Source organism: Delphinapterus leucas, chromosome 2, assembly GCF_059928025.1.
Source record: "Delphinapterus leucas isolate spDelLeu-1000000601 "Yukka" chromosome 2, BTC_Dleu_Yukka2, whole genome shotgun sequence".
Classification (NCBI taxonomy): Eukaryota; Metazoa; Chordata; class Mammalia; order Artiodactyla; family Monodontidae; genus Delphinapterus; species Delphinapterus leucas.
This window is the reverse complement of record NC_143130.1, coordinates 58,073,172-58,100,078: the sequence shown is the minus strand read 5'-3', so window position 1 is coordinate 58,100,078 and position 26,907 is coordinate 58,073,172. Positions and strand designations below refer to the sequence as shown.

Sequence of the window (26,907 nt, the reverse complement as noted above, 5' to 3'; positions counted from 1 at the left end):
AGAGGTCCCCTCGCGTGGCAGAGGTCTTCTGTTGGAAGTCTGTCTGTGGTCCTCGGGGACAGTGCTTTTGATCTCTGCAAGGTCCTTAGTAGTGTCGCTGTGGCAGTGGAGAAGTGCCAGAATGCATGGGGTGGGATCGGCGTCATCAAAGCAGACATGTATGTGGTCTGTCTTCCTTGGTGTACAGTGACCCCGTGTTCGCATGATGTCTGTGACTTCAAGTAAGGTCGAGTTGCCCTGAGGGCAGGAGGAGGGCTCTTCGGACGAGGCTGTCAAAAATTTGAGCATTTCCTCCAGGTTCAGGGCCGAGAAACCTGCCGGCTGGGCGCTGGTGAGACGTGGCCGGGAAGATGGTCTAGTTTCTGCTGTGGGGTTCCAACCTGGATTATGGTTGCTGAATCCTACCACTTCCCGTGGTGGGCATACCCACGGGTCCACAGAACATGATTTGTCCTATTTGGCGAGAATTGGCTTTTGGGCCAAATATCGTTAGCCCCTTGAGTGGAGCCAGGCTGCATCTTGCCTGTAGCCATCTTCAGGTTGGTTTCAGTCCACCCATAGGAGTTTCCCTTGCTTCCGGAAGCACTGGGAGTGGCCCAAGTGCACATCAGATGTGCTGTTAGCTGGCAGGATGTCCACGTCCACACTCATGTGACACCCACGGCCGGTAGGCAGGTCTCATCTAGGTTCGTCCTTTGGTCAGAAGGCATGGCTATGCGAGAGCGGGGGTCTGTGGCCTATTTCTACAGCTCCTGGGGGTCACAGTTCTCATAAGGCTCTTGCAGCTCACAGGGGTCTTTCTTTTTCTGTTGGGAGTCCAACCAGGTTGTTGTGTATAATCTCTGGTATTAACAATTGGAGGCCTCTGCAGAGGGCCACAGGGACACACAGAGAGCAAGATGCGTTTTCAGAGGCACACGCAGGAACCCACAATCGCGTCCTCGTGCGCAGTCGCAGTCACACACGCCTACGCACGTGAATACACACATACAGCGTCTCACACACTGGCCAATGTACATGCCTAACTTCCTGCAGACATGCTGTGAGACACAAAACAATAATCGGTGAGGGATAGAGGTCCTTGGGAAGCAGGTTCAGAGCAGAAGCCCAGGTAAAGATTCGCATGGATCATGTTCCCTGAGGACCTCGGTCCACTTCTGAAGCCTCTGTTATTTCTGTCCACTTCTCAGGTGTAGTTGCTCGGCAAGGCCGGCTGTCGGCAAGACGAAGATGACCTTCGCGTACTCTGATGACTGGATGAGCTAAGGAAAACTGGAAAAAGTGAGGCGGGCGCATACTGCTGAGCATGGCCGTAGGTAACTCAGGACGGTAGGCATTCACTCACCCTAAGATGTGCCATTCTATATTAGGTTTTCCTCAGATGGGCCCAATGGCTGCAAGAGTGGATTGATGTTTGCTTTTGCTGAGTGGTCTGAGGACTGTGGATTCCCCAGGCTGTTGGAGTACTCCAGGGTAATGTCTCCTCTGCAGAGCCCCATGGCCTGCCCGGTTATGTTCTGCAGCTTCCCAGCATGTATTCGGATCGATGATGACACCCTTGTATGCATTCCTTGGAAAATGTGAACAAAATGAGTTAGAACACTCTACAGTCTCCTTATCGAAACTGAGGTCCAGCACGTTTCCTCTCTCGGGGTTAGGGCACAGTGAGGAGTGAGGGTCATCATCCCCTCCTGACATACATGCAAATACCACCCAGTACTCCAGCATTGGAGGGGTTTCTGTCTGAGGGTGGACCGTGTCTGCACGTAAACTGGGTCGTCTGTGAACCCCAGGTCCCTGGTGAAAGGCCGATGAGGGAATGTGAGGGGGCAGGCTCACCTGCTGATCTTCAGAGGCAGAGTGTGGGCTGAGGTAGGTGCAGTGAGCTTGCAGTTTGGGAGGTGTGTTTTGGCCAGTGTCGTGGTTTTTTTGTGCCGCTTTGGGGGTTAATTCTGGAAGTCAAAATGAGAAAGCTTCCCTGGTTGGAGCCCGGAGACTCAGGCCAGGCCTGTGGCCCTCCCTGTTTTTGCGTTTGTCATGGTGAAGTTCTTGAGTGCCCAGTGGGGCTGGAGCAGTGGGTGTGTGGGGGCTGGCGTTGGGCATCGGCGCAAGGGGGCTGATGGATTAGGCCTCGGTGTTGCGCTTGTCAGCTCCTGTATTGCAATTCCTGGCACGGTGTTTTCGCCCCGTGGGTCATCGTGGAGTGGGGTGAGATACGAGTGTTGCATTTAAGCCTGCGCCGTGGCTGATGGTCTGGACAGGAAGGTAAGGCATGATAAGGACAGGTCCTACGTGATGTTGTGGCATGGGCTGTCATCATTGGGTTGCAGGCTCTGGCCTCGGCTTCTCAAGGATTTGTCACGTACTTGATGGGCTGGCATCACCTGCCTATGGAGAGGATGACTTTGGCGGTTCATGTGGATGCGATGAGGTAGGTAACCTGTGTAGACTTGTTGTGATCCCGTTGCCGGAGAAATGATTCCCAAAGGGTGTCTTGCGTAACCTAGAAAAGATCGATATGCTGAGGAGTGTGTGCCGGCCTTCTCGGGGTAGGTGAGGTATGCGAACATGCCCTTTGGCCACTTTGTTCCCTAGTTTGGGAATGTGCAAAGCGAAAGTGTTTTTCCCGGAAGGCGTGACGCGGCCGGCCCATGAGGTACGGATGCCTATCTAACAGCCAGAGGTTTATCCGAAGCAGTCCGTTGGCATGGTAGAGATGGGCGCGCTGTTGTGATGCCAGGTGCGCTGACCTTGACAGCCACTGTGCCCTTACTGGCTTCCAGGTCCCCTCTCATGGCAGAGGTCTTCCGTTGGAAGTTTGTCTGTGGTCCTCGGGGACAGTGCTTTTGATCTCTGTGAGGTCCTCGGTAGTATCGCTATGGCAGTGGAGAAGTGCCAGGATGCATGGTGTGGGTTCGGCATCATCAAAGCAGACATGCTTGTGGTTTGTCTTCCCTGGTGTATAGTGTCCCCGTGTTCGCATGTTATCTGTGGCTTCCAGTAGGGTCGAGTTGCCGTGTGGGCAGGAGGAGGGCAGTGAGGACAAGGTTGCTCAGTGTTTGAGCGTTTCCTCGGGATTCAGGGCTCTGAATCCTGCCGAGGGGGAGCTGGCCGAGACGTGGCTGGAAAGGTGGCCTGGTTTCTGCCGTGGGGTTTGAACCTGGGTCATGGTTGCCGAAGACCACCTCTTGCCGTGGTGGGCATTCCAACAGGTCCACAGAAAGTGATTTGGCCTAGTTGGCGAGAAGTCACACTTGGGCTGAAGTCCATTAGACCCTTGAGAGGTGCCGGGTTGCATCTTGCCTATAGCCAGCTGCAGGTCATTGTCAACGCCATCCATGGGAAGTTCCCTTGCTTCCAAAAGCGCTGGGAGTGACCCCTAGTGCTCATCAGGTGTGTTAGTAGCTAGCAGGGTCTGTAGGTCCACGTAGATGTGGCCACTCACGGCTGGGAGGCAGATCTCCTCGAGTGTTTGTGCTTTGGTCAGAAGGCATGGCTGTGGGATAGCGGGAGTCTGTGGCCTATTTCAACAGCCTCTGGGGGTCAAAGTTCTCATGTGGCTTCTTGAAGCTGGTAGGGATGTTTCTCCATTCAGTGGGGTGGTCCAAAGCCAGGGTACTGTGTATAACCTGTGACTTTTACTATTCAGTGTCACTGCAGAGGGCCTCAAGGACACACAAAGACCAGGACGGGGATGCAGAGGCTGACACAGAAACCCACAAGCGCATCATCGTGCCTAGTCATAGTCACGCACGCGCACACGCAGGAACACACACATACACCCTCACACACAACGGCCAACGTACATGCCTAACTTCCTGCAGTCATGCTGTCAGACACACTTTCAGTTCTTGGTAAGGGATAGGGGTCCTTGTGAAGCAGGTTCAGGGCTCCAGCCCAGGTAAATGTTCGCATAAATCATGTTCTCTAAGGACCCAGGTTCACTTCTGAATCCTGCGTGATTTCCGTCCACATCTCAGGTGCAGTTTCTTGGCAAGGCTGGCCGTCAGCAAAGACAAGAGGACGTTTGCGTGGGCTGACGACTGGAGGTGCTGAGGAGGACTGGAAAAAGTGAGGCGGGCCCACGTTTCCGAGCGTGGACGTGGCTATTTCAGGATGGTAGGCATTCAACCACCACAACGTGTGTCATTGGATATTAGGTTTTCCTCTGACGGCCCCAGTGGCTGCAAGAGTAGATTGACTGTTGCTCTTGCAGAGTGGCCTGAGGGCTGTGGATTCCCCAGGGTTTTGGAGTACTACGAGGTCATGGCTCCTCTGCAGACCCGCATGGCATGCCCGGTTGTGTTGTGCAGCGTCCCAGCACGTGCTTGGATCGATGATGACACCCTTGTATGCATTCCTTGGAAAATCTGAACAAAATGAGTGAGAACACTCTACCGTCTCCTCATCGAGTCTGAGGTCCGGCACGTTTCCTCTCTCGGGTGTTTCAGACAGTGAGGAGTGAGGGCCAGTGTCCCCTACTGACATGCATGCAAACACCACCCAGGGCTCCAGACTTGGAGGGGCTACTGTCTGAGGTTCGACTGTGTCTGCCCGTAAGCTGGGTCATGTATGAAGAATATCAGGTCGCTGCTAGAAGACCGTTAAGGGAATGCGAGTGGGAAGGCTCTCGTGATGGTCTTCAGAGTTGGATTGTGTGCAGGTGTAGGCCCAGTGAGCTTGCAGCTTGGAAAGGTGTGCTTTGGCCGGGATCACGCTTTGTGCACGCCGCTTGGGTGGTTAATTCTGGAAGCCAAAATGTGCAAGCTTCCCTGATTGGAGCATGGAGCCTCAGGCCAGGCCTGTGTGGCCCTCCCTGTCCTTGAGTTTGGCGCGTTGAGGTTCTTGAGTGCCCGGTGGGGCTGGAGCAGTGGGTGGGTGTGGGCTGGGGTTGGACGTTGGCGGAAGGGGGCTGATGGATTAGGCCTCGGTGGTGCCCACGTCAGCTCATCTACTGCAGCTTCTGGCACAGTGTTTGCACTAAGTGGGTCATCGTGGAGTGGGGTTAGGAACGAGTGCTGCATTTAAGCCTGCGTGGTGACTGCTGGCCTGGAGAGGAAGGTGAGGTGTTATGAGGACATGTCCTGTGTGATGTCGTGGGATGGGCTGTCATCATTGGGTTGCAGACGCTGGCCATGGCTTCCCAAGCACGTGTCCTGTTTGTGGTGGGCTGGCATCAGCTGCCTATGAAGGGGATGGCTTTGGCATTTCATGAGGATTCGGTGAGGTAGGTAACCTGTGATGAGTTGAGATTCCGTTGCTGGAGGGATGACTCCCAAAGGGTGTCTTGCGGGACCTAGAGAAGATGGACATGCTGAGGCATTTGTGCTGGCCTCCTTGGAGGAAGGTGAGTTATGCAAACAGGCCCTTTGGCCGCTTTGTCCCATGTTTGGGAATGTGCAAAGTGAAAGTTGTTCTCCCAGAGGGCGTGATGCGGCCGGCCCGTGTGTCATGCAGGCCTTTCGAACAGCCAGAAGTTTACGCGGGGCAGAGATGGGGGCACTGTTGCTATGCTAGGTGAGCTGCCGTGGACAGGCACTGTGCCCTTTCAGACTTACAGGTCCCCTCGCGTGGCAGAGGTCTTCTGTTGGAAGTCTGTCTGTGGTTCTCGGGGACAGTGCTTTTGATCTCTGTAAGGTCCTTGGTAGTGTCACTGTGGCAGTGGAGAAGTGCCAGAATGCATGGGGTGGGGTCGGCATCATCAAAGCAGACATGTATGTGGTCTGTCTTCCTTGGTGTACAGTGACCCCGTGTTCGCATGATGTCTGTGGCTTCAAGTAAGGTCGAGTTGCCCTGCGGGCAGGAGGAGGGCACTTCGGACGAGGCTGTCAAGTATTTGAGCGTTTCCTCCGGTTTCAGGGCCGAGAAACCTGCCGGCTGGGCGCTGGCGAGGTGTGGCCGGGAAGATGATCTAGTTTCGCCGTGGGGTTCCAACCTGGGTTATGGGTGCTTAAGCCCACCACTTCCCATGTTGGGCATACACACGGGTCCACGGAACACGATTTGGCCTAGTTGGCGAGAATTGGCATTTGGGCCAAATTTCGTTAGGCCCTTGAGTGGTGCCAGGCTGCATCTTGCCTGTAGCCATCTGCAGGTTGGTTTCAGCCCACCCATAGGAGGTTCCCTTGCTTCCGGAAGCACTGGGAGTGGCCCAAGTGCACATCAGATGTGCTGTTAGCTGGCAGGATGTCCATGTCCACAGACATGTGACACCCACGGGCGGTAGGCAGGTCTCATCTAGGTTCGTGCTTTGGTCAGAAGGCATGGCTGTGGGAGAGCGGGAGTCCGTGGCCTATTTCTACAGCTCCTGTGGGGTCACAGTTCGCATGCGGCTCTTGCAGCTCACAGGAGTCTTTCTTTATCTGTTGGGAGTCCAACCAGGGTGTTGTGTATAAACTCTGGTATTTACTGTTGGAGGCCTCTGCAGAGGGCCACAGGGACACACAGAGAGCAAGACGTGTTTTCAGAGGCACACACAGGACCCCACAATCGCGTCATCGTGCACAGTCGCAGTCACACACGCCCACGCGCGTGAATACACACATACAGCGTCTCACACACTGGCCAATGTACGTGCCTAACTTCCTGCAGACATGCTGTGAGACACAAATCAATACTCGGTAAGAGATAATAGGTCCTTGGGAAGCAGGTTCAGAGCAGAAGCCCAGGTAAAGATTCGCATGGATCATGTTCCCTGAGGACCTCGGTCCACTTCTGAAGCCTCTGTTATTTCTGTCCACTTCTCAGGTGTAGTTGCTCGGCAAGGCCGGCTGTCGGCAAGACGAAGATGACCTTCGCGTACTCTGATGACTGGATGTGCTAAGAAAACTGGAAAAAGTGAGGCGAGTGCATGTTGCTGAGCATGGCTGTGGATAACTCAGGACGGTAGGCATTCACTCACCCTAAGATGTGCCATTCTATATTAGGTTTTCCTCAGATGGGCCCAATGGCTGCAAGAGTGGATTGATTGTTGCTTTTGCTGAGTGGCCTGAGGACTGTGGATTCCCCAGGCTGTTGGAGTACTCCAGGGTAATGGCTCCTGTGCAGAGCCCCGCGGCAGCCCGGTTATGTTCTACAGCTTCCCAGCAGAGCTTGCATCAATGACGACACCCTTGTATGCATTCCTTGGAAAATGTGAACACAATGAGTGAGAACACTCTACCGTCTCCTCATCGAAACTGAGGTCCAGCGCGTTTCCTCTCTCGGGGGTAGGGCACAGTTAGGTGTGAGGGCCATCGTGCCCTCCTGACATGATGCAAACACCACCCAGGTCTCCAGCTTTGGAGGGGTTTCTGTCTGAGAGTGGACCGTGTCTGCACATAAACTGGGTCGTCTATGAATCCCAGGCCCCTGCTGAAAGGCCGATGAGGGAATTTGAGGGGGCAGGCTCAACTGCTGATCTTCAGAGTGGGAGTGTGGACTGGGGTAGGCCCATTGAGCTTGCAGCTTGGGAGGTGTGTTTTGGCCAGTGTCAGGGTTTGTGCGTGCCACTTTGGGGGTTGATTCTGGAAGCCAAAATGAGAAAGCTTCCCTGGTTGGAGCACGGAACCTCAGGCCAGGCCTGTGGCCCTCCCTGTCGTTGTGTTTGGCGTATTGAGGTTCTTGAGTGCCTGGTGGGTCTGGAGCAGTCGGTGGGGCTGGCTGGGGTTGGACATTGGCGGAAGGGGGCTGATGGATTAGGCCTCAGGGGTGCCCATGTCAGCTCATCTACTGCAGCTTCTGGCACAGTGTTTGCACTAAGTGGGTCATCGTGGAGTGGGGTTAGGAACGAGTGCTGCATTTAAGCCTGCGTGGTGACTGCTGGCCTGGAGAGGAAAGTAAGGCATTATGAGGACATGTCCTTTGTGATGTCGTGGGATGGGCTGTCATCATTGGGTTGCAGATTCTGGCCACGGCTTCCCAAGCACGTGTCCTGTTCGGGGTGGGCTGGCGTCAGCTGCGTATTAAGGGGATGGCTTTGGCATTTCATGAGGATTCGGTGAGGTAGGTAACCTGTGATGAGTTGAGATTCCGTTGCTGGAGGGATGACTCCCAAAGGGTGTCTTGCGGGACCTAGAGAAGATAGACATGCTGAGGCGTCTGTGCCCCTCTTCTTGAGGATAGGTGAGTTATGTGAACATGCCCTTTGGCCGCTTTGTCCCTTGTTTGGGAATGTGCCAAGTGAAAGTTTTTCTCCCGGAGGGCATGATGCAGCCGACCCGTGTGTCATGCAGGCCTTTCGAACAGCCAGAAGTTTACGCGGGGCAGAGATGGGGACACTGTTGCTATGCTAGGTGCGCTGCCATGGACAGGCACTATGCCCTTTCAGAGTTAGAGGTCCCCTCGCGTGGCAGAGGTCTTCTGTTGGAAGTCTGTCTGTGGTCCTCGGGGACAGTGCTTTTGATCTCTGCAAGGTCCTTAGTAGTGTCGCTGTGGCAGTGGAGAAGTGCCAGAATGCATGGGGTGGGGTCGGCGTCATCAAAGCAGACATGTATGTGGTCTGTCTTCCTTGGTGTACAGTGACCCCGTGTTCGCATGATGTCTGTGACTTCAAGTAAGGTCGAGTTGCCCTGAGGGCAGGAGGAGGGCACTTCGGACGAGGCTGTCAAAAATTTGAGCATTTCCTCCAGGTTCAGGGCCGAGAAACCTGCCGGCTGGGCGCTGGTGAGACGTGGCCAGGAAGATGGTCTAGTTTCTGCTGTGGGGTTCCAACCTGGATTATGGTTGCTGAATCCTACCACTTCCCGTGGTGGGCATACCCACGGGTCCACAGAACATGATTTGTCCTATTTGGCGAGAATTGGCTTTTGGGCCAAATATCGTTAGCCCCTTGAGTGGAGCCAGGCTGCATCTTGCCTGTAGCCATCTTCAGGTTGGTTTCAGTCCACCCATAGGAGTTTCCCTTGCTTCCGGAAGCACTGGGAGTGGCCCAAGTGCACATCAGATGTGCTGTTAGCTGGCAGGATGTCCATGTCCACACTCATGTGACACCCACGGCCGGTAGGCAGGTCTCATCTAGGTTCGTCCTTTGGTCAGAAGGCATGGCTATGCGAGAGCGGGAGTCTGTGGCCTATTTCTACAGCTCCTGGGGGTCACAGTTCTCATAAGGCTCTTGCAGCTCACAGGGGTCTTTCTTTTTCTGTTGGGAGTCCAACCAGGTTGTTGTGTATAATCTCTGGTATTAACAATTGGAGGCCTCTGCAGAGGGCCACAGGGACACACAGAGAGCAAGATGCGTTTTCAGAGGCACACGCAGGAACCCACAATCGCGTCCTCGTGCGCAGTCGCAGTCACACACGCCCACGCACGTGAATACACACATACAGCGTCTCACACACTGGCCAATGTACATGCCTAACTTCCTGCAGACATGCTGTGAGACACAAAACAATAATCGGTGAGGGATAGAGGTCCTTGGGAAGCAGGTTCAGAGCAGAAGCCCAGGTAAAGATTCGCATGGATCATGTTCCCTGAGGACCTCGGTCCACTTCTGAAGCCTCTGTTATTTCTGTCCACTTCTCAGGTGTAGTTGCTCGGCAAGGCCGGCTGTCGGCAAGACGAAGATGACCTTCGCGTACTCTGATGACTGGATGAGCTAAGGAAAACTGGAAAAAGTGAGGCGGGCGCATACTGCTGAGCATGGCCGTAGATAACTCAGGACGGTAGGCATTCACTCACCCTAAGATGTGCCATTCTATATTAGGTTTTCCTCAGATGGGCCCAATGGCTGCAAGAGTGGATTGATGTTTGCTTTTGCTGAGTGGTCTGAGGACTGTGGATTCCCCAGGCTGTTGGAGTACTCCAGGGTAATGTCTCCTCTGCAGAGCCCCATGGCCTGCCCGGTTATGTTCTGCAGCTTCCCAGCATGTATTCGGATCGATGATGACACCCTTGTATGCATTCCTTGGAAAATGTGAACAAAATGAGTTAGAACACTCTACAGTCTCCTTATCGAAACTGAGGTCCAGCACGTTTCCTCTCTCGGGGTTAGGGCACAGTGAGGAGTGAGGGTCATCATCCCCTCCTGACATACATGCAAATACCACCCAGTACTCCAGCATTGGAGGGGTTTCTGTCTGAGGGTGGACCGTGTCTGCACGTAAACTGGGTCGTCTGTGAACCCCAGGTCCCTGGTGAAAGGCCGATGAGGGAATGTGAGGGGGCAGGCTCACCTGCTGATCTTCAGAGGCAGAGTGTGGGCTGAGGTAGGTGCAGTGAGCTTGCAGTTTGGGAGGTGTGTTTTGGCCAGTGTCGTGGTTTTTTTGTGCCGCTTTGGGGGTTAATTCTGGAAGTCAAAATGAGAAAGCTTCCCTGGTTGGAGCCCGGAGACTCAGGCCAGGCCTGTGGCCCTCCCTGTTTTTGCGTTTGTCATGGTGAAGTTCTTGAGTGCCCAGTGGGGCTGGAGCAGTGGGTGTGTGGGGGCTGGCGTTGGGCATCGGCGCAAGGGGGCTGATGGATTAGGCCTCGGTGTTGCGCTTGTCAGCTCCTGTATTGCAATTCCTGGCACGGTGTTTTCGCCCCGTGGGTCATCGTGGAGTGGGGTGAGATACGAGTGTTGCATTTAAGCCTGCGCCGTGGCTGATGGTCTGGACAGGAAGGTAAGGCATGATAAGGACAGGTCCTACGTGATGTTGTGGCATGGGCTGTCATCATTGGGTTGCAGGCTCTGGCCTCGGCTTCTCAAGGATTTGTCACGTACTTGATGGGCTGGCATCACCTGCCTATGGAGAGGATGACTTTGGCGGTTCATGTGGATGCGATGAGGTAGGTAACCTGTGTAGACTTGTTGTGATCCCGTTGCCGGAGAAATGATTCCCAAAGGGTGTCTTGCGTAACCTAGAAAAGATCGATATGCTGAGGAGTGTGTGCCGGCCTTCTCGGGGTAGGTGAGGTATGCGAACATGCCCTTTGGCCACTTTGTTCCCTAGTTTGGGAATGTGCAAAGCGAAAGTGTTTTTCCCGGAAGGCGTGACGCGGCCGGCCCATGAGGTACGGATGCCTATCTAACAGCCAGAGGTTTATCCGAAGCAGTCCGTTGGCATGGTAGAGATGGGCGCGCTGTTGTGATGCCAGGTGCGCTGACCTTGACAGCCACTGTGCCCTTACTGGCTTCCAGGTCCCCTCTCATGGCAGAGGTCTTCCGTTGGAAGTTTGTCTGTGGTCCTCGGGGACAGTGCTTTTGATCTCTGTGAGGTCCTCGGTAGTATCGCTATGGCAGTGGAGAAGTGCCAGGATGCATGGTGTGGGTTCGGCATCATCAAAGCAGACATGCTTGTGGTTTGTCTTCCCTGGTGTATAGTGTCCCCGTGTTCGCATGTTATCTGTGGCTTCCAGTAGGGTCGAGTTGCCGTGTGGGCAGGAGGAGGGCAGTGAGGACAAGGTTGCTCAGTGTTTGAGCGTTTCCTCGGGATTCAGGGCTCTGAATCCTGCCGAGGGGGAGCTGGCCGAGACGTGGCTGGAAAGGTGGCCTGGTTTCTGCCGTGGGGTTTGAACCTGGGTCATGGTTGCCGAAGACCACCTCTTGCCGTGGTGGGCATTCCAACAGGTCCACAGAAAGTGATTTGGCCTAGTTGGCGAGAAGTCACACTTGGGCTGAAGTCCATTAGACCCTTGAGAGGTGCCGGGTTGCATCTTGCCTATAGCCAGCTGCAGGTCATTGTCAACGCCATCCATGGGAAGTTCCCTTGCTTCCAAAAGCGCTGGGAGTGACCCCTAGTGCTCATCAGGTGTGTTAGTAGCTAGCAGGGTCTGTAGGTCCACGTAGATGTGGCCACTCACGGCTGGGAGGCAGATCTCCTCGAGTGTTTGTGCTTTGGTCAGAAGGCATGGCTGTGGGATAGCGGGAGTCTGTGGCCTATTTCAACAGCCTCTGGGGGTCAAAGTTCTCATGTGGCTTCTTGAAGCTGGTAGGGATGTTTCTCCATTCAGTGGGGTGGTCCAAAGCCAGGGTACTGTGTATAACCTGTGACTTTTACTATTCAGTGTCACTGCAGAGGGCCTCAAGGACACACAAAGACCAGGACGGGGATGCAGAGGCTGACACAGAAACCCACAAGCGCATCATCGTGCCTAGTCATAGTCACGCACGCGCACACGCAGGAACACACACATACACCCTCACACACAACGGCCAACGTACATGCCTAACTTCCTGCAGTCATGCTGTCAGACACACTTTCAGTTCTTGGTAAGGGATAGGGGTCCTTGTGAAGCAGGTTCAGGGCTCCAGCCCAGGTAAATGTTCGCATAAATCATGTTCTCTAAGGACCCAGGTTCACTTCTGAATCCTGCGTGATTTCCGTCCACATCTCAGGTGCAGTTTCTTGGCAAGGCTGGCCGTCAGCAAAGACAAGAGGACGTTTGCGTGGGCTGACGACTGGAGGTGCTGAGGAGGACTGGAAAAAGTGAGGCGGGCCCACGTTTCCGAGCGTGGACGTGGCTATTTCAGGATGGTAGGCATTCAACCACCACAACGTGTGTCATTGGATATTAGGTTTTCCTCTGACGGCCCCAGTGGCTGCGAGAGTAGATTGACTGTTGCTCTTGCAGAGTGGCCTGAGGGCTGTGGATTCCCCAGGGTTTTGGAGTACTACGAGGTCATGGCTCCTCTGCAGACCCGCATGGCATGCCCGGTTGTGTTGTGCAGCGTCCCAGCACGTGCTTGGATCGATGATGACACCCTTGTATGCATTCCTTGGAAAATCTGAACAAAATGAGTGAGAACACTCTACCGTCTCCTCATCGAGTCTGAGGTCCGGCACGTTTCCTCTCTCGGGTGTTTCAGACAGTGAGGAGTGAGGGCCAGTGTCCCCTACTGACATGCATGCAAACACCACCCAGGGCTCCAGACTTGGAGGGGCTACTGTCTGAGGTTCGACTGTGTCTGCCCGTAAGCTGGGTCATGTATGAAGAATATCAGGTCGCTGCTAGAAGACCGTTAAGGGAATGCGAGTGGGAAGGCTCTCGTGATGGTCTTCAGAGTTGGATTGTGTGCAGGTGTAGGCCCAGTGAGCTTGCAGCTTGGAAAGGTGTGCTTTGGCCGGGATCACGCTTTGTGCACGCCGCTTGGGTGGTTAATTCTGGAAGCCAAAATGTGCAAGCTTCCCTGATTGGAGCATGGAGCCTCAGGCCAGGCCTGTGTGGCCCTCCCTGTCCTTGAGTTTGGCGCGTTGAGGTTCTTGAGTGCCCGGTGGGGCTGGAGCAGTGGGTGGGTGTGGGCTGGGGTTGGACGTTGGCGGAAGGGGGCTGATGGATTAGGCCTCGGTGGTGCCCACGTCAGCTCATCTACTGCAGCTTCTGGCACAGTGTTTGCACTAAGTGGGTCATCGTGGAGTGGGGTTAGGAACGAGTGCTGCATTTAAGCCTGCGTGGTGACTGCTGGCCTGGAGAGGAAGGTGAGGTGTTATGAGGACATGTCCTGTGTGATGTCGTGGGATGGGCTGTCATCATTGGGTTGCAGACGCTGGCCATGGCTTCCCAAGCACGTGTCCTGTTTGTGGTGGGCTGGCATCAGCTGCCTATGAAGGGGATGGCTTTGGCATTTCATGAGGATTCGGTGAGGTAGGTAACCTGTGATGAGTTGAGATTCCGTTGCTGGAGGGATGACTCCCAAAGGGTGTCTTGCGGGACCTAGAGAAGATGGACATGCTGAGGCATTTGTGCTGGCCTCCTTGGAGGAAGGTGAGTTATGCAAACAGGCCCTTTGGCCGCTTTGTCCCATGTTTGGGAATGTGCAAAGTGAAAGTTTTTCTCCCAGAGGGCGTGATGCGGCCGGCCCGTGTGTCATGCAGGCCTTTCGAACAGCCAGAAGTTTACGCGGGGCAGAGATGGGGGCACTGTTGCTATGCTAGGTGAGCTGCCGTGGACAGGCACTGTGCCCTTTCAGACTTACAGGTCCCCTCGCGTGGCAGAGGTCTTCTGTTGGAAGTCTGTCTGTGGTTCTCGGGGACAGTGCTTTTGATCTCTGTAAGGTCCTTGGTAGTGTCACTGTGGCAGTGGAGAAGTGCCAGAATGCATGGGGTGGGGTCGGCGTCATTAAAGCAGACATGTATGTGGTCTGTCTTCCTTGGTGTACAGTGACCCCGTGTTCGCATGATGTCTGTGGCTTCAAGTAAGGTCGAGTTGCCCTGCGGGCAGGAGGAGGGCACTTAGGACGAGGCTGTCAAGTATTTGAGCGTTTCCTCCGGTTTCAGGGCCGAGAAACCTGCTGGCTGGGCGCTGGCGAGGTGTGGCCGGGAAGATGATCTAGTTTCGCCGTGGGGTTCCAACCTGGGTTATGGGTGCTTAAGCCCACCACTTCCCATGTTGGGCATACACACGGGTCCACGGAACACGATTTGGCCTAGTTGGCGAGAATTGGCATTTGGGCCAAATTTCGTTAGGCCCTTGAGTGGTGCCAGGCTGCATCTTGCCTGTAGCCATCTGCAGGTTGGTTTCAGCCCACCCATAGGAGGTTCCCTTGCTTCCGGAAGCACTGGGAGTGGCCCAAGTGCACATCAGATGTGCTGTTAGCTGGCAGGATGTCCATGTCCACAGACATGTGACACCCACGGGCGGTAGGCAGGTCTCATCTAGGTTCGTGCTTTGGTCAGAAGGCATGGCTGTGGGAGAGCGGGAGTCCGTGGCCTATTTCTACAGCTCCTGTGGGGTCACAGTTCGCATGCGGCTCTTGCAGCTCACAGGAGTCTTTCTTTATCTGTTGGGAGTCCAACCAGGGTGTTGTGTATAAACTCTGGTATTTACTGTTGGAGGCCTCTGCAGAGGGCCACAGGGACACACAGAGAGCAAGACGTGTTTTCAGAGGCACACACAGGACCCCACAATCGCGTCATCGTGCACAGTCGCAGTCACACACGCCCACGCGCGTGAATACACACATACAGCGTCTCACACACTGGCCAATGTACGTGCCTAACTTCCTGCAGACATGCTGTGAGACACAAATCAATACTCGGTAAGAGATAATAGGTCCTTGGGAAGCAGGTTCAGAGCAGAAGCCCAGGTAAAGATTCGCATGGATCATGTTCCCTGAGGACCTCGGTCCACTTCTGAAGCCTCTGTTATTTCTGTCCACTTCTCAGGTGTAGTTGCTCGGCAAGGCCGGCTGTCGGCAAGACGAAGATGACCTTCGCGTACTCTGATGACTGGATGTGCTAAGAAAACTGGAAAAAGTGAGGCGAGTGCATGTTGCTGAGCATGGCTGTGGATAACTCAGGACGGTAGGCATTCACTCACCCTAAGATGTGCCATTCTATATTAGGTTTTCCTCAGATGGGCCCAATGGCTGCAAGAGTGGATTGATTGTTGCTTTTGCTGAGTGGCCTGAGGACTGTGGATTCCCCAGGCTGTTGGAGTACTCCAGGGTAATGGCTCCTGTGCAGAGCCCCGCGGCAGCCCGGTTATGTTCTACAGCTTCCCAGCAGAGCTTGCATCAATGACGACACCCTTGTATGCATTCCTTGGAAAATGTGAACAAAATGAGTGAGAACACTCTACCGTCTCCTCATCGAAACTGAGGTCCAGCGCGTTTCCTCTCTCGGGGGTAGGGCACAGTTAGGTGTGAGGGCCATCGTGCCCTCCTGACATGATGCAAACACCACCCAGGTCTCCAGCTTTGGAGGGGTTTCTGTCTGAGAGTGGACCGTGTCTGCACATAAACTGGGTCGTCTATGAATCCCAGGCCCCTGCTGAAAGGCCGATGAGGGAATTTGAGGGGGCAGGCTCAACTGCTGATCTTCAGAGTGGGAGTGTGGACTGGGGTAGGCCCATTGAGCTTGCAGCTTGGGAGGTGTGTTTTGGCCAGTGTCAGGGTTTGTGCGTGCCACTTTGGGGGTTGATTCTGGAAGCCAAAATGAGAAAGCTTCCCTGGTTGGAGCACGGAACCTCAGGCCAGGCCTGTGGCCCTCCCTGTCGTTGTGTTTGGCGTATTGAGGTTCTTGAGTGCCTGGTGGGTCTGGAGCAGTCGGTGGGGCTGGCTGGGGTTGGACATTGGCGGAAGGGGGCTGATGGATTAGGCCTCAGGGGTGCCCATGTCAGCTCATCTACTGCAGCTTCTGGCACAGTGTTTGCACTAAGTGGGTCATCGTGGAGTGGGGTTAGGAACGAGTGCTGCATTTAAGCCTGCGTGGTGACTGCTGGCCTGGAGAGGAAAGTAAGGCATTATGAGGACATGTCCTTTGTGATGTCGTGGGATGGGCTGTCATCATTGGGTTGCAGATTCTGGCCACGGCTTCCCAAGCACGTGTCCTGTTCGGGGTGGGCTGGCGTCAGCTGCGTATTAAGGGGATGGCTTTGGCATTTCATGAGGATTCGGTGAGGTAGGTAACCTGTGATGAGTTGAGATTCCGTTGCTGGAGGGATGACTCCCAAAGGGTGTCTTGCGGGACCTAGAGAAGATAGACATGCTGAGGCGTCTGTGCCCCTCTTCTTGAGGATAGGTGAGTTATGTGAACATGCCCTTTGGCCGCTTTGTCCCTTGTTTGGGAATGTGCCAAGTGAAAGTTTTTCTCCCGGAGGGCATGATGCAGCCGACCCGTGTGTCATGCAGGCCTTTCGAACAGCCAGAAGTTTACGCGGGGCAGAGATGGGGACACTGTTGCTATGCTAGGTGCGCTGCCATGGACAGGCACTATGCCCTTTCAGAGTTAGAGGTCCCCTCGCGTGGCAGAGGTCTTCTGTTGGAAGTCTGTCTGTGGTCCTCGGGGACAGTGCTTTTGATCTCTGCAAGGTCCTTAGTAGTGTCGCTGTGGCAGTGGAGAAGTGCCAGAATGCATGGGGTGGGATCGGCGTCATCAAAGCAGACATGTATGTGGTCTGTCTTCCTTGGTGTACAGTGACCCCGTGTTCGCATGATGTCTGTGACTTCAAGTAAGGTCGAGTTGCCCTGAGGGCAGGAGGAGGGCACTTCGGACGAGGCTGTCAAAAATTTGAGCATTTCCTCCAGGTTCAGGGCCGAGAAACCTGCCGGCTGGGCGCTGGTGAGACGTGGCCGGGAAGATGGTCTAGTTTCTGCTGTGGGGTTCCAACCTGGATTATGGTTGCTGAATCCTACCACTTCCCGTGGTGGGCATACCCACGGGTCCACAGAACATGATTTGTCCTATTTGGCGAGAATTGGCTTTTGGGCCAAATATCGTTAGCCCCTTGAGTGGAGCCAGGCTGCATCTTGCCTGTAGCCATCTTCAGGTTGGTTTCAGTCCACCCATAGGAGTTTCCCTTGCTTCCGGAAGCACTGGGAGTGGCCCAAGTGCACATCAGATGTGCTGTTAGCTGGCAGGATGTCCATGTCCACACTCATGTGACACCCACGGCCGGTAGGCAGGTCTCATCTAGGTTCGTCCTTTGGTCAGAAGGCATGGCTATGCGAGAGCGGGGGTCTGTGGCCTATTTCTACAGCTCCTGGGGGTCACAGTTCTCATAAGGCTCTTGCAGCTCACAGGGGTCTTTCTTTTTCTGTTGGGAGTCCAACCAGGTTGTTGTGTATAATCTCTGGTATTAACAATTGGAGGCCTCTGCAGAGGGCCACAGGGACACACAGAGAGCAAGATGCGTTTTCAGAGGCACACGCAGGAACCCACAATCGCGTCCTCGTGCGCAGTCGCAGTCACACACGCCCACGCACGTGAATACACACATACAGCGTCTCACACACTGGCCAATGTACATGCCTAACTTCCTGCAGACATGCTGTGAGACACAAAACAATAATCGGTGAGGGATAGAGGTCCTTGGGAAGCAGGTTCAGAGCAGAAGCCCAGGTAAAGATTCGCATGGATCATGTTCCCTGAGGACCTCGGTCCACTTCTGAAGCCTCTGTTATTTCTGTCCACTTCTCAGGTGTAGTTGCTCGGCAAGGCCGGCTGTCGGCAAGACGAAGATGACCTTCGCGTACTCTGATGACTGGATGAGCTAAGGAAAACTGGAAAAAGTGAGGCGGGCGCATACTGCTGAGCATGGCCGTAGATAACTCAGGACGGTAGGCATTCACTCACCCTAAGATGTGCCATTCTATATTAGGTTTTCCTCAGATGGGCCCAATGGCTGCAAGAGTGGATTGATGTTTGCTTTTGCTGAGTGGTCTGAGGACTGTGGATTCCCCAGGCTGTTGGAGTACTCCAGGGTAATGTCTCCTCTGCAGAGCCCCATGGCCTGCCCGGTTATGTTCTGCAGCTTCCCAGCATGTATTCGGATCGATGATGACACCCTTGTATGCATTCCTTGGAAAATGTGAACAAAATGAGTTAGAACACTCTACAGTCTCCTTATCGAAACTGAGGTCCAGCACGTTTCCTCTCTCGGGGTTAGGGCACAGTGAGGAGTGAGGGTCATCATCCCCTCCTGACATACATGCAAATACCACCCAGTACTCCAGCATTGGAGGGGTTTCTGTCTGAGGGTGGACCGTGTCTGCACGTAAACTGGGTCGTCTGTGAACCCCAGGTCCCTGGTGAAAGGCCGATGAGGGAATGTGAGGGGGCAGGCTCACCTGCTGATCTTCAGAGGCAGAGTGTGGGCTGAGGTAGGTGCAGTGAGCTTGCAGTTTGGGAGGTGTGTTTTGGCCAGTGTCGTGGTTTTTTTGTGCCGCTTTGGGGGTTAATTCTGGAAGTCAAAATGAGAAAGCTTCCCTGGTTGGAGCCCGGAGACTCAGGCCAGGCCTGTGGCCCTCCCTGTTTTTGCGTTTGTCATGGTGAAGTTCTTGAGTGCCCAGTGGGGCTGGAGCAGTGGGTGTGTGGGGGCTGGCGTTGGGCATCGGCGCAAGGGGGCTGATGGATTAGGCCTCGGTGTTGCGCTTGTCAGCTCCTGTATTGCAATTCCTGGCACAGTGTTTTCGCCCCGTGGGTCATCGTGGAGTGGGGTGAGATACGAGTGTTGCATTTAAGCCTGCGCCGTGGCTGATGGTCTGGACAGGAAGGTAAGGCATGATAAGGACAGGTCCTACGTGATGTTGTGGCATGGGCTGTCATCATTGGGTTGCAGGCTCTGGCCTCGGCTTCTCAAGGATTTGTCACGTACTTGATGGGCTGGCATCACCTGCCTATGGAGAGGATGACTTTGGCGGTTCATGTGGATGCGATGAGGTAGGTAACCTGTGTAGACTTGTTGTGATCCCGTTGCCGGAGAAATGATTCCCAAAGGGTGTCTTGCGTAACCTAGAAAAGATCGATATGCTGAGGAGTGTGTGCCGGCCTTCTCGGGGTAGGTGAGGTATGCGAACATGCCCTTTGGCCACTTTGTTCCCTAGTTTGGGAATGTGCAAAGCGAAAGTGTTTTTCCCGGAAGGCGTGACGCGGCCGGCCCATGAGGTACGGATGCCTATCTAACAGCCAGAGGTTTATCCGAAGCAGTCCGTTGGCATGGTAGAGATGGGCGCGCTGTTGTGATGCCAGGTGCGCTGACCTTGACAGCCACTGTGCCCTTACTGGCTTCCAGGCCCCCTCTCATGGCAGAGGTCTTCCGTTGGAAGTTTGTCTGTGGTCCTCGGGGACAGTGCTTTTGATCTCTGTGAGGTCCTCGGTAGTATCGCTATGGCAGTGGAGAAGTGCCAGGATGCATGGTGTGGGTTCGGCATCGTCAAAGCAGACATGCTTGTGGTTTGTCTTCCCTGGTGTATAGTGTCCCCGTGTTCGCATGTTATCTGTGGCTTCCAGTAGGGTCGAGTTGCCGTGTGGGCAGGAGGAGGGCAGTGAGGACAAGGTTGCTCAGTGTTTGAGCGTTTCCTCGGGATTCAGGGCTCTGAATCCTGCCGAGGGGGAGCTGGCCGAGACGTGGCTGGAAAGGTGGCCTGGTTTCTGCCGTGGGGTTTGAACCTGGGTCATGGTTGCTGAAGACCACCTCTTGCCGTGGTGGGCATTCCAACAGGTCCACAGAAATTGATTTGGCCTAGTTGGCGAGAAGTCACACTTGGGCTGAAGTCCATTAGACCCTTGAGAGGTGCCAGGTTGCATCTTGCCTATAGCCAGCTGCAGGTCATTGTCAACGCCATCCATGGGAAGTTCCCTTGCTTCCAAAAGCGCTGGGAGTGACCCCTAGTGCTCATCAGGTGTGTTAGTAGCTAGCAGGGTCTCTAGGTCCACGTAGATGTGGCCACTCACGGCTGGGAGGCAGATCTCCTCGAGTGTTTGTGCTTTGGTCAGAAGGCATGGCTGTGGGATAGCGGGAGTCTGTGGCCTATTTCAACAGCCTCTGGGGGTCAAAGTTCTCATGTGGCTTCTTGAAGCTGGTAGGGATGTTTCTCCATTCAGTGGGGTGGTCCAAAGCCAGGGTACTGTGTATAACCTGTGACTTTTACTATTCAGTGTCACTGCAGAGGGCCTCAAGGACACACAAAGACCAGGACGGGGATGCAGAGGCTGACACAGAAACCCACAAGCGCATCATCGTGCCTAGTCATAGTCACGCACGCGCACACGCAGGAACACACACATACACCCTCACACACAACGGCCAACGTACATGCCTAACTTCCTGCAGTCATGCTGTCAGACACACTTTCAGTTCTTGGTAAGGGATAGGGGTCCTTGTGAAGCAGGTTCAGGGCTCCAGCCCAGGTAAATGTTCGCATAAATCATGTTCTCTAAGGACCCAGGTTCACTTCTGAATCCTGCGTGATTTCCGTCCACATCTCAGGTGCAGTTTCTTGGCAAGGCTGGCCGTCAGCAAAGACAAGAGGACGTTTGCGTGGGCTGACGACTGGAGGTGCTGAGGAGAACTGGAAAAAGTGAGGCGGGCCCACGTTTCCGAGCGTGGACGTGGATATTTCAGGATGGTAGGCATTCAACCACCACAACGTGTGTCATTGGATATTAGGTTTTCCTCTGACGGCCCCAGTGGCTGCGAGAGTAGATTGACTGTTGCTCTTGCAGAGTGGCCTGAGGGCTGTGGATTCCCCAGGGTTTTGGAGTACTACGAGGTCATGGCTCCTCTGCAGACCCGCATGGCATGCCCGGTTGTGTTGTGCAGCGTCCCAGCACGTGCTTGGATCGATGATGACACCCTTGTATGCATTCCTTGGAAAATCTGAACAAAATGAGTGAGAACACTCTACCGTCTCCTCATCGAGTCTGAGGTCCGGCACGTTTCCTCTCTCGGGTGTTTCAGACAGTGAGGAGTGAGGGCCAGTGTCCCCTACTGACATGCATGCAAACACCACCCAGGGCTCCAGACTTGGAGGGGCTACTGTCTGAGGTTCGACTGTGTCTGCCCGTAAGCTGGGTCATGTATGAAGAATATCAGGTCGCTGCTAGAAGACCGTTAAGGGAATGCGAGTGGGAAGGCTCTCGTGATGGTCTTCAGAGTTGGATTGTGTGCAGGTGTAGGCCCAGTGAGCTTGCAGCTTGGAAAGGTGTGCTTTGGCCGGGATCACGCTTTGTGCACGCCGCTTGGGTGGTTAATTCTGGAAGCCAAAATGTGCAAGCTTCCCTGATTGGAGCATGGAGCCTCAGGCCAGGCCTGTGTGGCCCTCCCTGTCCTTGAGTTTGGCGCGTTGAGGTTCTTGAGTGCCCGGTGGGGCTGGAGCAGTGGGTGGGTGTGGGCTGGGGTTGGACGTTGGCGGAAGGGGGCTGATGGATTAGGCCTCGGTGGTGCCCACGTCAGCTCATCTACTGCAGCTTCTGGCACAGTGTTTGCACTAAGTGGGTCATCGTGGAGTGGGGTTAGGAACGAGTGCTGCATTTAAGCCTGCGTGGTGACTGCTGGCCTGGAGAGGAAGGTGAGGTGTTATGAGGACATGTCCTGTGTGATGTCGTGGGATGGGCTGTCATCATTGGGTTGCAGACGCTGGCCATGGCTTCCCAAGCACGTGTCCTGTTTGTGGTGGGCTGGCATCAGCTGCCTATGAAGGGGATGGCTTTGGCATTTCATGAGGATTCGGTGAGGTAGGTAACCTGTGATGAGTTGAGATTCCGTTGCTGGAGGGATGACTCCCAAAGGGTGTCTTGCGGGACCTAGAGAAGATGGACATGCTGAGGCATTTGTGCTGGCCTCCTTGGAGGAAGGTGAGTTATGCAAACAGGCCCTTTGGCCGCTTTGTCCCATGTTTGGGAATGTGCAAAGTGAAAGTTGTTCTCCCAGAGGGCGTGATGCGGCCGGCCCGTGTGTCATGCAGGCCTTTCGAACAGCCAGAAGTTTACGCGGGGCAGAGATGGGGGCACTGTTGCTATGCTAGGTGAGCTGCCGTGGACAGGCACTGTGCCCTTTCAGACTTACAGGTCCCCTCGCGTGGCAGAGGTCTTCTGTTGGAAGTCTGTCTGTGGTTCTCGGGGACAGTGCTTTTGATCTCTGTAAGGTCCTTGGTAGTGTCACTGTGGCAGTGGAGAAGTGCCAGAATGCATGGGGTGGGGTCGGCATCATCAAAGCAGACATGTATGTGGTCTGTCTTCCTTGGTGTACAGTGACCCCGTGTTCGCATGATGTCTGTGGCTTCAAGTAAGGTCGAGTTGCCCTGCGGGCAGGAGGAGGGCACTTCGGACGAGGCTGTCAAGTATTTGAGCGTTTCCTCCGGTTTCAGGGCCGAGAAACCTGCCGGCTGGGCGCTGGCGAGGTGTGGCCGGGAAGATGATCTAGTTTCGCCGTGGGGTTCCAACCTGGGTTATGGGTGCTTAAGCCCACCACTTCCCATGTTGGGCATACACACGGGTCCACGGAACACGATTTGGCCTAGTTGGCGAGAATTGGCATTTGGGCCAAATTTCGTTAGGCCCTTGAGTGGTGCCAGGCTGCATCTTGCCTGTAGCCATCTGCAGGTTGGTTTCAGCCCACCCATAGGAGGTTCCCTTGCTTCCGGAAGCACTGGGAGTGGCCCAAGTGCACATCAGATGTGCTGTTAGCTGGCAGGATGTCCATGTCCACAGACATGTGACACCCACGGGCGGTAGGCAGGTCTCATCTAGGTTCGTGCTTTGGTCAGAAGGCATGGCTGTGGGAGAGCGGGAGTCCGTGGCCTATTTCTACAGCTCCTGTGGGGTCACAGTTCGCATGCGGCTCTTGCAGCTCACAGGAGTCTTTCTTTATCTGTTGGGAGTCCAACCAGGGTGTTGTGTATAAACTCTGGTATTTACTGTTGGAGGCCTCTGCAGAGGGCCACAGGGACACACAGAGAGCAAGACGTGTTTTCAGAGGCACACACAGGACCCCACAATCGCGTCATCGTGCACAGTCGCAGTCACACACGCCCACGCGCGTGAATACACACATACAGCGTCTCACACACTGGCCAATGTACGTGCCTAACTTCCTGCAGACATGCTGTGAGACACAAATCAATACTCGGTAAGAGATAATAGGTCCTTGGGAAGCAGGTTCAGAGCAGAAGCCCAGGTAAAGATTCGCATGGATCATGTTCCCTGAGGACCTCGGTCCACTTCTGAAGCCTCTGTTATTTCTGTCCACTTCTCAGGTGTAGTTGCTCGGCAAGGCCGGCTGTCGGCAAGACGAAGATGACCTTCGCGTACTCTGATGACTGGATGTGCTAAGAAAACTGGAAAAAGTGAGGCGAGTGCATGTTGCTGAGCATGGCTGTGGATAACTCAGGACGGTAGGCATTCGCTCACCCTAAGATGTGCCATTCTATATTAGGTTTTCCTCAGATGGGCCCAATGGCTGCAAGAGTGGATTGATTGTTGCTTTTGCTGAGTGGCCTGAGGACTGTGGATTCCCCAGGCTGTTGGAGTACTCCAGGGTAATGGCTCCTGTGCAGAGCCCCGCGGCAGCCCGGTTATGTTCTACAGCTTCCCAGCAGAGCTTGCATCAATGACGACACCCTTGTATGCATTCCTTGGAAAATGTGAACACAATGAGTGAGAACACTCTACCGTCTCCTCATCGAAACTGAGGTCCAGCACGTTTCCTCTCTCGGGGGTAGGGCACAGTTAGGTGTGAGGGCCATCGTGCCCTCCTGACATGATGCAAACACCACCCAGGTCTCCAGCTTTGGAGGGGTTTCTGTCTGAGAGTGGACCGTGTCTGCACATAAACTGGGTCGTCTATGAATCCCAGGCCCCCGCTGAAAGGCCGATGAGGGAATTTGAGGGGGCAGGCTCAACTGCTGATCTTCAGAGTGGGAGTGTGGACTGGGGTAGGCCCATTGAGCTTGCAGCTTGGGAGGTGTGTTTTGGCCAGTGTCAGGGTTTGTGCGTGCCACTTTGGGGGTTGATTCTGGAAGCCAAAATGAGAAAGCTTCCCTGGTTGGAGCACGGAACCTCAGGCCAGGCCTGTGGCCCTCCCTGTCGTTGTGTTTGGCGTATTGAGGTTCTTGAGTGCCTGGTGGGTCTGGAGCAGTCGGTGGGTCTGGCTGGGGTTGGACATTGGCGGAAGGGGGCTGATGGATTAGGCCTCAGGGGTGCCCATGTCAGCTCATCTACTGCAGCTTCTGGCACAGTGTTTGCACTAAGTGGGTCATCGTGGAGTGGGGTTAGGAACGAGTGCTGCATTTAAGCCTGCGTGGTGACTGCTGGCCTGGAGAGGAAAGTAAGGCATTATGAGGACATGTCCTTTGTGATGTCGTGGGATGGGCTGTCATCATTGGGTTGCAGATTCTGGCCACGGCTTCCCAAGCACGTGTCCTGTTCGGGGTGGGCTGGCGTCAGCTGCGTATTAAGGGGATGGCTTTGGCATTTCATGAGGATTCGGTGAGGTAGGTAACCTGTGATGAGTTGAGATTCCGTTGCTGGAGGGATGACTCCCAAAGGGTGTCTTGCGGGACCTAGAGAAGATAGACATGCTGAGGCGTCTGTGCCCCTCTTCTTGAGGATAGGTGAGTTATGTGAACATGCCCTTTGGCCGCTTTGTCCCTTGTTTGGGAATGTGCCAAGTGAAAGTTTTTCTCCCGGAGGGCATGATGCAGCCGACCCGTGTGTCATGCAGGCCTTTCGAACAGCCAGAAGTTTACGCGGGGCAGAGATGGGGACACTGTTGCTATGCTAGGTGCGCTGCCATGGCCAGGCACTATGCCCTTTCAGAGTTAGAGGTCCCCTCGCGTGGCAGAGGTCTTCTGTTGGAAGTCTGTCTGTGGTCCTCGGGGACAGTGCTTTTGATCTCTGCAAGGTCCTTAGTAGTGTCGCTGTGGCAGTGGAGAAGTGCCAGAATGCATGGGGTGGGATCGGCGTCATCAAAGCAGACATGTATGTGGTCTGTCTTCCTTGGTGTACAGTGACCCCGTGTTCGCATGATGTCTGTGACTTCAAGTAAGGTCGAGTTGCCCTGAGGGCAGGAGGAGGGCACTTCGGACGAGGCTGTCAAAAATTTGAGCATTTCCTCCAGGTTCAGGGCCGAGAAACCTGCCGGCTGGGCGCTGGTGAGACGTGGCCGGGAAGATGGTCTAGTTTCTGCTGTGGGGTTCCAACCTGGATTATGGTTGCTGAATCCTACCACTTCCCGTGGTGGGCATACCCATGGGTCCACAGAACATGATTTGTCCTATTTGGCGAGAATTGGCTTTTGGGCCAAATATCGTTAGCCCCTTGAGTGGAGCCAGGCTGCATCTTGCCTGTAGCCATCTTCAGGTTGGTTTCAGTCCACCCATAGGAGTTTCCCTTGCTTCCGGAAGCACTGGGAGTGGCCCAAGTGCACATCAGATGTGCTGTTAGCTGGCAGGATGTCCATGTCCACACTCATGTGACACCCACGGCCGGTAGGCAGGTCTCATCTAGGTTCGTCCTTTGGTCAGAAGGCATGGCTATGCGAGAGCGGGGGTCTGTGGCCTATTTCTACAGCTCCTGGGGGTCACAGTTCTCATAAGGCTCTTGCAGCTCACAGGGGTCTTTCTTTTTCTGTTGGGAGTCCAACCAGGTTGTTGTGTATAATCTCTGGTATTAACAATTGGAGGCCTCTGCAGAGGGCCACAGGGACACACAGAGAGCAAGATGCGTTTTCAGAGGCACACGCAGGAACCCACAATCGCGTCCTCGTGCGCAGTCGCAGTCACACACGCCCACGCACGTGAATACACACATACAGCGTCTCACACACTGGCCAATGTACATGCCTAACTTCCTGCAGACATGCTGTGAGACACAAAACAATAATCGGTGAGGGATAGAGGTCCTTGGGAAGCAGGTTCAGAGCAGAAGCCCAGGTAAAGATTCGCATGGATCATGTTCCCTGAGGACCTCGGTCCACTTCTGAAGCCTCTGTTATTTCTGTCCACTTCTCAGGTGTAGTTGCTCGGCAAGGCCGGCTGTCGGCAAGACGAAGATGACCTTCGCGTACTCTGATGACTGGATGAGCTAAGGAAAACTGGAAAAAGTGAGGCGGGCGCATACTGCTGAGCATGGCCGTAGATAACTCAGGACGGTAGGCATTCACTCACCCTAAGATGTGCCATTCTATATTAGGTTTTCCTCAGATGGGCCCAATGGCTGCAAGAGTGGATTGATGTTTGCTTTTGCTGAGTGGTCTGAGGACTGTGGATTCCCCAGGCTGTTGGAGTACTCCAGGGTAATGTCTCCTCTGCAGAGCCCCATGGCCTGCCCGGTTATGTTCTGCAGCTTCCCAGCATGTATTCGGATCGATGATGACACCCTTGTATGCATTCCTTGGAAAATGTGAACAAAATGAGTTAGAACACTCTACAGTCTCCTTATCGAAACTGAGGTCCAGCACGTTTCCTCTCTCGGGGTTAGGGCACAGTGAGGAGTGAGGGTCATCATCCCCTCCTGACATACATGCAAATACCACCCAGTACTCCAGCATTGGAGGGGTTTCTGTCTGAGGGTGGACCGTGTCTGCACGTAAACTGGGTCGTCTGTGAACCCCAGGTCCCTGGTGAAAGGCCGATGAGGGAATGTGAGGGGGCAGGCTCACCTGCTGATCTTCAGAGGCAGAGTGTGGGCTGAGGTAGGTGCAGTGAGCTTGCAGTTTGGGAGGTGTGTTTTGGCCAGTGTCGTGGTTTTTTTGTGCCGCTTTGGGGGTTAATTCTGGAAGTCAAAATGAGAA

General features: G+C 54.5%; 10 non-coding genes across 10 annotated transcripts; all 10 read left to right on the top strand.

Moving 5' to 3' along the window:
- Positions 1 to 1,540: 1,540 nt before the first annotated feature.
- Positions 1,541 to 1,633, top strand: LOC149750136 (small nucleolar RNA SNORD116). Its single transcript, XR_016392390.1, has one exon. It is a non-coding gene; the product is annotated as a small nucleolar RNA SNORD116 (small nucleolar RNA).
- Positions 1,634 to 4,330: 2,697 nt separating this feature from the next.
- LOC149750135 (small nucleolar RNA SNORD116) lies at positions 4,331 to 4,423 on the top strand. The gene has a single exon (XR_016392360.1). It is a non-coding gene; the product is annotated as a small nucleolar RNA SNORD116 (small nucleolar RNA).
- Positions 4,424 to 7,094: 2,671 nt separating this feature from the next.
- Positions 7,095 to 7,187, top strand: LOC149750134 (small nucleolar RNA SNORD116). The gene has a single exon (XR_016392442.1). It is a non-coding gene; the product is annotated as a small nucleolar RNA SNORD116 (small nucleolar RNA).
- Positions 7,188 to 9,852: 2,665 nt separating this feature from the next.
- On the top strand, positions 9,853 to 9,945 carry LOC149750133 (small nucleolar RNA SNORD116). The gene has a single exon (XR_016392389.1). It is a non-coding gene; the product is annotated as a small nucleolar RNA SNORD116 (small nucleolar RNA).
- A 2,697-nt stretch (positions 9,946 to 12,642) lies between these two features.
- Positions 12,643 to 12,735, top strand: LOC149750132 (small nucleolar RNA SNORD116). The gene has a single exon (XR_016392359.1). It is a non-coding gene; the product is annotated as a small nucleolar RNA SNORD116 (small nucleolar RNA).
- Positions 12,736 to 15,406: 2,671 nt separating this feature from the next.
- LOC149750131 (small nucleolar RNA SNORD116) lies at positions 15,407 to 15,499 on the top strand. Its single transcript, XR_016392395.1, has one exon. It is a non-coding gene; the product is annotated as a small nucleolar RNA SNORD116 (small nucleolar RNA).
- A 2,665-nt stretch (positions 15,500 to 18,164) lies between these two features.
- Positions 18,165 to 18,257, top strand: LOC149750130 (small nucleolar RNA SNORD116). The gene has a single exon (XR_016392388.1). It is a non-coding gene; the product is annotated as a small nucleolar RNA SNORD116 (small nucleolar RNA).
- A 2,697-nt stretch (positions 18,258 to 20,954) lies between these two features.
- On the top strand, positions 20,955 to 21,047 carry LOC149750129 (small nucleolar RNA SNORD116). Its single transcript, XR_016392358.1, has one exon. It is a non-coding gene; the product is annotated as a small nucleolar RNA SNORD116 (small nucleolar RNA).
- Positions 21,048 to 23,718: 2,671 nt separating this feature from the next.
- Positions 23,719 to 23,811, top strand: LOC149750128 (small nucleolar RNA SNORD116). Its single transcript, XR_016392441.1, has one exon. It is a non-coding gene; the product is annotated as a small nucleolar RNA SNORD116 (small nucleolar RNA).
- A 2,665-nt stretch (positions 23,812 to 26,476) lies between these two features.
- On the top strand, positions 26,477 to 26,569 carry LOC149750127 (small nucleolar RNA SNORD116). The gene has a single exon (XR_016392387.1). It is a non-coding gene; the product is annotated as a small nucleolar RNA SNORD116 (small nucleolar RNA).
- Positions 26,570 to 26,907: the final 338 nt, after the last annotated feature.